We start from the raw sequence: 10,233 nt of genomic DNA, 5'->3' as shown, positions 1-10,233 counted from the left end.
TTTAAAATGTTATCGATAACAAAGACTTTTTAATGATTGTAATTACATATCAAATATATTGTTTTGCATAATATATTAATTGCTGTATATTAAATGTGTTTCTGATCGTTCTAATATTTGTACTAGGTTAAATTTCATTTCATTTCCAAATTATTATTTTTTTCGTACGTACGAAATTATTTGAAGACAAAATCCAGATTGGGCTTCTTACAAATATTAAGACGACCAGAAACACATTGAATATACAGACACTGATATTCTAAACAAGAAAATATATTTAATATGCAAGTTTAATCGTAGAAATATTTTATTAGTCGGAAACATCTTACAATGCAGCAAACTCAAGAATGTCCCTTTAATATAAAATTTAGCATTATTCATTGTAGAGTTATATATCAATTCATCGGTTCCTTGTTCTCTCAAACGGACTATAGTTGTAATCCATGTACAAATGCGTAGTGATTCGTTAGCAATTCTATATAACTGTTCGGCAGTAATACTAATAAGAATAGATAGAGAATATTGTGTCAAATATGATTTATATCTCATCGAGTGAAGTTTGCAACCATATCTCACAAGTGAAGTTTGCAACCATATCTCACGAGTGAAGTTTGCAACCATATCTCACGAGTCGGGCTTGTGCGACGAGTGTCATCTAATTGCAAACTTCACGAGATGAGATATAAATGATATTTGACCCAAAAAACCATGAAATGTTCTATTTATTATATAACTTTTGGCAATTGACCTTTATTTTTAAAATGCCAGCAGCAAAATAGTTCTGGCTTTCTTACAGTGACAATAACACTATCTGGCCTCAGATTACAGTTATCTTCCCATTTGGTTGTCCAAAATCCGGAAGTTTCACCGCGCAAGTAGTCTGCTGTTTGACTGTGATTATTTCATGGCAGACAGCTATGATGTGGCAACTGTTTGACTGAAGTGACAGGGGATAGCATGTAGTTTGTAAACATGTGTAACTTTTTGACATTGAAGACTTGTTTGTGGTAATTCCGGCCCATGCAAAAATAGTGCTTTTTGTGTAAAATGGGTGTACTCCGGCCTGGTCTAGAGGGTGTGTCTGTTTAAACCAATATGCTGGGAGAAAGAGCTGGACAACAGGGGTTGTCCTTTTCAGGGTATGTGTCCCCCATGCAGGCAAAGGTTCATACAAGTATGTAATAATGACTGGAACTGTTGATATACTGGAGAAACGTGTTGTTAAACAGTTTTGATACAGTATGTAATAATGACTGGAACTGTTGATATACTGGAGAAACGTGTTGTTAAACAGTTTTGATACAGTATGTAATAATGACTGGAACTGTTGATATACTGGAGAAACGTGTTGTTAAACAGTTTTGATACAGTATGTAATAATGACTGGAACTGTTGATATACTGGAGAAACGTGTTGTTAAACAGTTTTGATACAGTATGTAATAATGACTGGAACTGTTGATATATTGGAGAAACGTGTTGTTAAACAGTTTTGATACAGTATGTAATAATGACTGGAACTGTTGATATATTGGAGAAACGTGTTGTTAAACAGTTTTGATACAGTATGTAATAATGACTGGAACTGTTGATATACTGGAGAAACGTGTTGTTAAACAGTTTTGATACAGTATGTAATAATGACTGGAACTGTTGATATACTGGAGAAACGTGTTGTTAAACAGTTTTGATACAGTATGTAATAATGACTGGAACTGTTGATATACTGGAGAAACGTGTTGTTAAACAGTTTTGATACAGTATGTAATAATGACTGGAACTGTTGATATACTGGAGAAACGTGTTGTTAAACAGTTTTGATACAGTATGTAATAATGACTGGAACTGTTGATATACTGGAGAAACGTGTTGTTAAACAGTTTTGATACAGTATGTAATAATGACTGGAACTGTTGATATACTGGAGAAACGTGTTGTTAAACAGTTTTGATACAGTATGTAATAATGACTGGAACTGTTGATATATTGGAGAAACGTGTTGTTAAACAGTTTTGATACAGTATGTAATAATGACTGGAACTGTTGATATACTGGAGAAACGTGTTGTTAAACAGTTTTGATACAGTATGTAATAATGACTGGAACTGTTGATATACTGGAGAAACGTGTTGTTAAACAGTTTTGATACAGTATGTAATAATGACTGGAACTGTTGATATATTGGAGAAACGTGTTGTTAAACAGTTTTGATACAGTATGTAATAATGACTGGAACTGTTGATATACTGGAGAAACGTGTTGTTAAACAGTTTTGATACAGTATGTAATAATGACTGGAACTGTTGATATACTGGAGAAACGTGTTGTTAAACAGTTTTGATACAGTATGTAATAATGACTGGAACTGTTGATATACTGGAGAAACGTGTTGTTAAACAGTTTTGATACAGTATGTAATAATGACTGGAACTGTTGATATACTGGAGAAACGTGTTGTTAAACAGTTTTGATACAGTATGTAATAATGACTGGAACTGTTGATATACTGGAGAAACGTGTTGTTAAACAGTTTTGATACAGTATGTAATAATGACTGGAACTGTTGATATATTGGAGAAACGTGTTGTTAAACAGTTTTGATACAGTATGTAATAATGACTGGAACTGTTGATATACTGGAGAAACGTGTTGTTAAACAGTTTTGATACAGTATGTAATAATGACTGGAACTGTTGATATACTGGAGAAACGTGTTGTTAAACAGTTTTGATACAGTATGTAATAATGACTGGAACTGTTGATATACTGGAGAAACGTGTTGTTAAACAGTTTTGATACAGTATGTAATAATGACTGGAACTGTTGATATACTGGAGAAACGTGTTGTTAAACAGTTTTGATACAGTATGTAATAATGACTGGAACTGTTGATATACTGGAGAAACGTGTTGTTAAACAGTTTTGATACAGTATGTAATAATGACTGGAACTGTTGATATACTGGAGAAACGTGTTGTTAAACAGTTTTGATACAGTATGTAATAATGACTGGAACTGTTGATATACTGGAGAAACGTGTTGTTAAACAGTTTTGATACAGTATGTAATAATGACTGGAACTGTTGATATACTGGAGAAACGTGTTGTTAAACAGTTTTGATACAGTATGTAATAATGACTGGAACTGTTGATATACTGGAGAAACGTGTTGTTAAACAGTTTTGATACAGTATGTAATAATGACTGGAACTGTTGATATACTGGAGAAACGTGTTGTTAAACAGTTTTGATACAGTATGTAATAATGACTGGAACTGTTGATATACTGGAGAAACGTGTTGTTAAACAGTTTTGATACAGTATGTAATAATGACTGGAACTGTTGATATACTGGAGAAACGTGTTGTTAAACAGTTTTGATACAGTATGTAATAATGACTGGAACTGTTGATATACTGGAGAAACGTGTTGTTAAACAGTTTTGATACAGTATGTAATAATGACTGGAACTGTTGATATACTGGAGAAACGTGTTGTTAAACAGTTTTGATACAGTATGTAATAATGACTGGAACTGTTGATATACTGGAGAAACGTGTTGTTAAACAGTTTTTGATACAGTATGTAATAATGACTGGAACTGTTGATATACTGGAGAAACGTGTTGTTAAACAGTTTTGATACAGTATGTAATAATGACTGGAACTGTTGATATACTGGAGAAACGTGTTGTTAAACAGTTTTGATACAGTATGTAATAATGACTGGAACTGTTGATATACTGGAGAAACGTGTTGTTAAACAGTTTTGATACAGTATGTAATAATGACTGGAACTGTTGATATACTGGAGAAACGTGTTGTTAAACAGTTTTGATACAGTATGTAATAATGACTGGAACTGTTGATATACTGGAGAAACGTGTTGTTAAACAGTTTTGATACAGTATGTAATAATGACTGGAACTGTTGATATACTGGAGAAACGTGTTGTTAAACAGTTTTGATACAGTATGTAATAATGACTGGAACTGTTGATATACTGGAGAAACGTGTTGTTAAACAGTTTTGATACAGTATGTAATAATGACTGGAACTGTTGATATATTGGAGAAACGTGTTGTTAAACAGTTTTGATACAGTATGTAATAATGACTGGAACTGTTGATATACTGGAGAAACGTGTTGTTAAACAGTTTTGATACAGTATGTAATAATGACTGGAACTGTTGATATACTGGAGAAACGTGTTGTTAAACAGTTTTGATACAGTATGTAATAATGACTGGAACTGTTGATATACTGGAGAAACGTGTTGTTAAACAGTTTTGATACAGTATGTAATAATGACTGGAACTGTTGATATACTGGAGAAACGTGTTGTTAAACAGTTTTGATACAGTATGTAATAATGACTGGAACTGTTGATATACTGGAGAAACGTGTTGTTAAACAGTTTTGATACAGTATGTAATAATGACTGGAACTGTTGATATACTGGAGAAACGTGTTGTTAAACAGTTTTGATACAGTATGTAATAATGACTGGAACTGTTGATATACTGGAGAAACGTGTTGTTAAACAGTTTTGATACAGTATGTAATAATAATGACTGGAACTGTTGATATACTGGAGAAACGTGTTGTTAAACAGTTTTGATACAGTATGTAATAATGACTGGAACTGTTGATATATTGGAGAAACGTGTTGTTAAACAGTTTTGATACAGTATGTAATAATGACTGGAACTGTTGATATACTGGAGAAACGTGTTGTTAAACAGTTTTGATACAGTATGTAATAATGACTGGAACTGTTGATATACTGGAGAAACGTGTTGTTAAACAGTTTTGATACAGTATGTAATAATGACTGGAACTGTTGATATACTGGAGAAACGTGTTGTTAAACAGTTTTGATACAGTATGTAATAATGACTGGAACTGTTGATATACTGGAGAAACGTGTTGTTAAACAGTTTTGATACAGTATGTAATAATGACTGGAACTGTTGATATACTGGAGAAACGTGTTGTTAAACAGTTTTGATACAGTATGTAATAATGACTGGAACTGTTGATATACTGGAGAAACGTGTTGTTAAACAGTTTTGATACAGTATGTAATAATGACTGGAACTGTTGATATACTGGAGAAACGTGTTGTTAAACAGTTTTGATACAGTATGTAATAATGACTGGAACTGTTGATATACTGGAGAAACGTGTTGTTAAACAGTTTTGATACAGTATGTAATAATGACTGGAACTGTTGATATACTGGAGAAACGTGTTGTTAAACAGTTTTGATACAGTATGTAATAATGACTGGAACTGTTGATATACTGGAGAAACGTGTTGTTAAACAGTTTTGATACAGTATGTAATAATGACTGGAACTGTTGATATACTGGAGAAACGTGTTGTTAAACAGTTTTGATACAGTATGTAATAATGACTGGAACTGTTGATATACTGGAGAAACGTGTTGTTAAACAGTTTTGATACAGTATGTAATAATGACTGGAACTGTTGATATACTGGAGAAACGTGTTGTTAAACAGTTTTGATACAGTATGTAATAATGACTGGAACTGTTGATATACTGGAGAAACGTGTTGTTAAACAGTTTTGATACAGTATGTAATAATGACTGGAACTGTTGATATACTGGAGAAACGTGTTGTTAAACAGTTTTGATACAGTATGTAATAATGACTGGAACTGTTGATATACTGGAGAAACGTGTTGTTAAACAGTTTTGATACAGTATGTAATAATGACTGGAACTGTTGATATACTGGAGAAACGTGTTGTTAAACAGTTTTGATACAGTATGTAATAATGACTGGAACTGTTGATATACTGGAGAAACGTGTTGTTAAACAGTTTTGATACAGTATGTAATAATGACTGGAACTGTTGATATACTGGAGAAACGTGTTGTTAAACAGTTTTGATACAGTATGTAATAATGACTGGAACTGTTGATATACTGGAGAAACGTGTTGTTAAACAGTTTTGATACAGTATGTAATAATGACTGGAACTGTTGATATACTGGAGAAACGTGTTGTTAAACAGTTTTGATACAGTATGTAATAATGACTGGAACTGTTGATATACTGGAGAAACGTGTTGTTAAACAGTTTTGATACAGTATGTAATAATGACTGGAACTGTTGATATACTGGAGAACACGTGTTGTTAAACAGTTTTGATACAGTATGTAATAATGACTGGAACTGTTGATATACTGGAGAAACGTGTTGTTAAACAGTTTTGATACAGTATGTAATAATGACTGGAACTGTTGATATACTGGAGAAACGTGTTGTTAAACAGTTTTGATACAGTATGTAATAATGACTGGAACTGTTGATATACTGGAGAAACGTGTTGTTAAACAGTTTTGATACAGTATGTAATAATGACTGGAACTGTTGATATACTGGAGAAACGTGTTGTTAAACAGTTTTGTTACAGTATGTAATAACTGGAACTGTTGATATACTGGAGAAAAACGTGTTGTTAAACAGTTTTGATACAGTATGTAATAATGACTGGAACTGTTGATATACTGGAGAAACGTGTTGTTAAACAGTTTTGATACAGTATGTAATAATGACTGGAACTGTTGATATACTGGAGAAACGTGTTGTTAAACAGTTTTGATACAGTATGTAATAATGACTGGAACTGTTGATATACTGGAGAAACGTGTTGTTAAACAGTTTTGATACAGTATGTAATAATGACTGGAACTGTTGATATACTGGAGAAACGTGTTGTTAAACAGTTTTGATACAGTATGTAATAATGACTGGAACTGTTGATATACTGGAGAAACGTGTTGTTAAACAGTTTTGATACAGTATGTAATAATGACTGGAACTGTTGATATACTGGAGAAACGTGTTGTTAAACAGTTTTGATACAGTATGTAATAATGACTGGAACTGTTGATATACTGGAGAAACGTGTTGTTAAACAGTTTTGATACAGTATGTAATAATGACTGGAACTGTTGATATACTGGAGAAACGTGTTGTTAAACAGTTTTGATACAGTATGTAATAATGACTGGAACTGTTGATATACTGGAGAAACGTGTTGTTAAACAGTTTTGATACAGTATGTAATAATGACTGGAACTGTTGATATACTGGAGAAACGTGTTGTTAAACAGTTTTGATACAGTATGTAATAATGACTGGAACTGTTGATATACTGGAGAAACGTGTTGTTAAACAGTTTTGATACAGTATGTAATAATGACTGGAACTGTTGATATACTGGAGAAACGTGTTGTTAAACAGTTTTGATACAGTATGTAATAATGACTGGAACTGTTGATATACTGGAGAAACGTGTTGTTAAACAGTTTTGATACAGTATGTAATAATGACTGGAACTGTTGATATACTGGAGAAACGTGTTGTTAAACAGTTTTGATACAGTATGTAATAATGACTGGAACTGTTGATATACTGGAGAAACGTGTTGTTAAACAGTTTTGATACAGTATGTAATAATGACTGGAACTGTTGATATACTGGAGAAACGTGTTGTTAAACAGTTTTGATACAGTATGTAATAATGACTGGAACTGTTGATATACTGGAGAAACGTGTTGTTAAACAGTTTTGATACAGTATGTAATAATGACTGGAACTGTTGATATACTGGAGAAACGTGTTGTTAAACAGTTTTGATACAGTATGTAATAATGACTGGAACTGTTGATATACTGGAGAAACGTGTTGTTAAACAGTTTTGATACAGTATGTAATAATGACTGGAACTGTTGATATACTGGAGAAACGTGTTGTTAAACAGTTTTGATACAGTATGTAATAATGACTGGAACTGTTGATATACTGGAGAAACGTGTTGTTAAACAGTTTTGATACAGTATGTAATAATGACTGGAACTGTTGATATACTGGAGAAACGTGTTGTTAAACAGTTTTGATACAGTATGTAATAATGACTGGAACTGTTGATATACTGGAGAAACGTGTTGTTAAACAGTTTTGATACAGTATGTAATAATGACTGGAACTGTTGATATACTGGAGAAACGTGTTGTTAAACAGTTTTGATACAGTATGTAATAATGACTGGAACTGTTGATATACTGGAGAAACGTGTTGTTAAACAGTTTTGATACAGTATGTAATAATGACTGGAACTGTTGATATACTGGAGAAACGTGTTGTTAAACAGTTTTGATACAGTATGTAATAATGACTGGAACTGTTGATATACTGGAGAAACGTGTTGTTAAACAGTTTTGATACAGTATGTAATAATGACTGGAACTGTTGATATACTGGAGAAACGTGTTGTTAAACAGTTTTGATACAGTATGTAATAATGACTGGAACTGTTGATATACTGGAGAAACGTGTTGTTAAACAGTTTTGATACAGTATGTAATAATGACTGGAACTGTTGATATACTGGAGAAACGTGTTGTTAAACAGTTTTGATACAGTATGTAATAATGACTGGAACTGTTGATATACTGGAGAAACGTGTTGTTAAACAGTTTTGATACAGTATGTAATAATGACTGGAACTGTTGATATACTGGAGAAACGTGTTGTTAAACAGTTTTGATACAGTATGTAATAATGACTGGAACTGTTGATATACTGGAGAAACGTGTTGTTAAACAGTTTTGATACAGTATGTAATAATGACTGGAACTGTTGATATACTGGAGAAACGTGTTGTTAAACAGTTTTGATACAGTATGTAATAATGACTGGAACTGTTGATATACTGGAGAAACGTGTTGTTAAACAGTTTTGATACAGTATGTAATAATGACTGGAACTGTTGATATACTGGAGAAACGTGTTGTTAAACAGTTTTGATACAGTATGTAATAATGACTGGAACTGTTGATATACTGGAGAAACGTGTTGTTAAACAGTTTTGATACAGTATGTAATAATGACTGGAACTGTTGATATACTGGAGAAACGTGTTGTTAAACAGTTTTGATACAGTATGTAATAATGACTGGAACTGTTGATATACTGGAGAAACGTGTTGTTAAACAGTTTTGATACAGTATGTAATAATGACTGGAACTGTTGATATACTGGAGAAACGTGTTGTTAAACAGTTTTGATACAGTATGTAATAATGACTGGAACTGTTGATATACTGGAGAAACGTGTTGTTAAACAGTTTTGATACAGTATGTAATAATGACTGGAACTGTTGATTACTGGAGAAACGTGTTGTTAAACAGTTTTGATACAGTATGTAATAATGACTGGAACTGTTGATATACTGGAGAAACGTGTTGTTAAACAGTTTTGATACAGTATGTAATAATGACTGGAACTGTTGATATACTGGAGAAACGTGTTGTTAAACAGTTTTGATACAGTATGTAATAATGACTGGAACTGTTGATATACTGGAGAAACGTGTTGTTAAACAGTTTTGATACAGTATGTAATAATGACTGGAACTGTTGATATATTGGAGAAACGTGTTGTTAAACAGTTTTGATACAGTATGTAATAATGACTGGAACTGTTGATATACTGGAGAAACGTGTTGTTAAACAGTTTTGATACAGTATGTAATAATGACTGGAACTGTTGATATACTGGAGAAACGTGTTGTTAAACAGTTTTGATACAGTATGTAATAATGACTGGAACTGTTGATATACTGGAGAAACGTGTTGTTAAACAGTTTTGATACAGTATGTAATAATGACTGGAACTGTTGATATACTGGAGAAACGTGTTGTTAAACAGTTTTGATACAGTATGTAATAATGACTGGAACTGTTGATATACTGGAGAAACGTGTTGTTAAACAGTTTTGATACAGTATGTAATAATGACTGGAACTGTTGATATACTGGAGAAACGTGTTGTTAAACAGTTTTGATACAGTATGTAATAATGACTGGAACTGTTGATATACTGGAGAAACGTGTTGTTAAACAGTTTTGATACAGTATGTAATAATGACTGGAACTGTTGATATACTGGAGAAACGTGTTGTTAAACAGTTTTGATACAGTATGTAATAATGACTGGAACTGTTGATATACTGGAGAAACGTGTTGTTAAACAGTTTTGATACAGTATGTAATAATGACTGGAACTGTTGATATACTGGAGAAACGTGTTGTTAAACAGTTTTGATACAGTATGTAATAATGACTGGAACTGTTGATATATTGGAGAAACGTGTTGTTAAACAGTTTTGATACAGTATGTAATAATGACTGGAAC

This window comes from Gigantopelta aegis, chromosome 12 (genome assembly GCF_016097555.1).
Source record: "Gigantopelta aegis isolate Gae_Host chromosome 12, Gae_host_genome, whole genome shotgun sequence".
Lineage (NCBI taxonomy): Eukaryota > Metazoa > Mollusca > Gastropoda > Neomphalida > Peltospiridae > Gigantopelta > Gigantopelta aegis.
The sequence above is the reverse complement of the archived record's forward strand: the minus strand, read 5'-3'. Positions refer to the sequence as shown.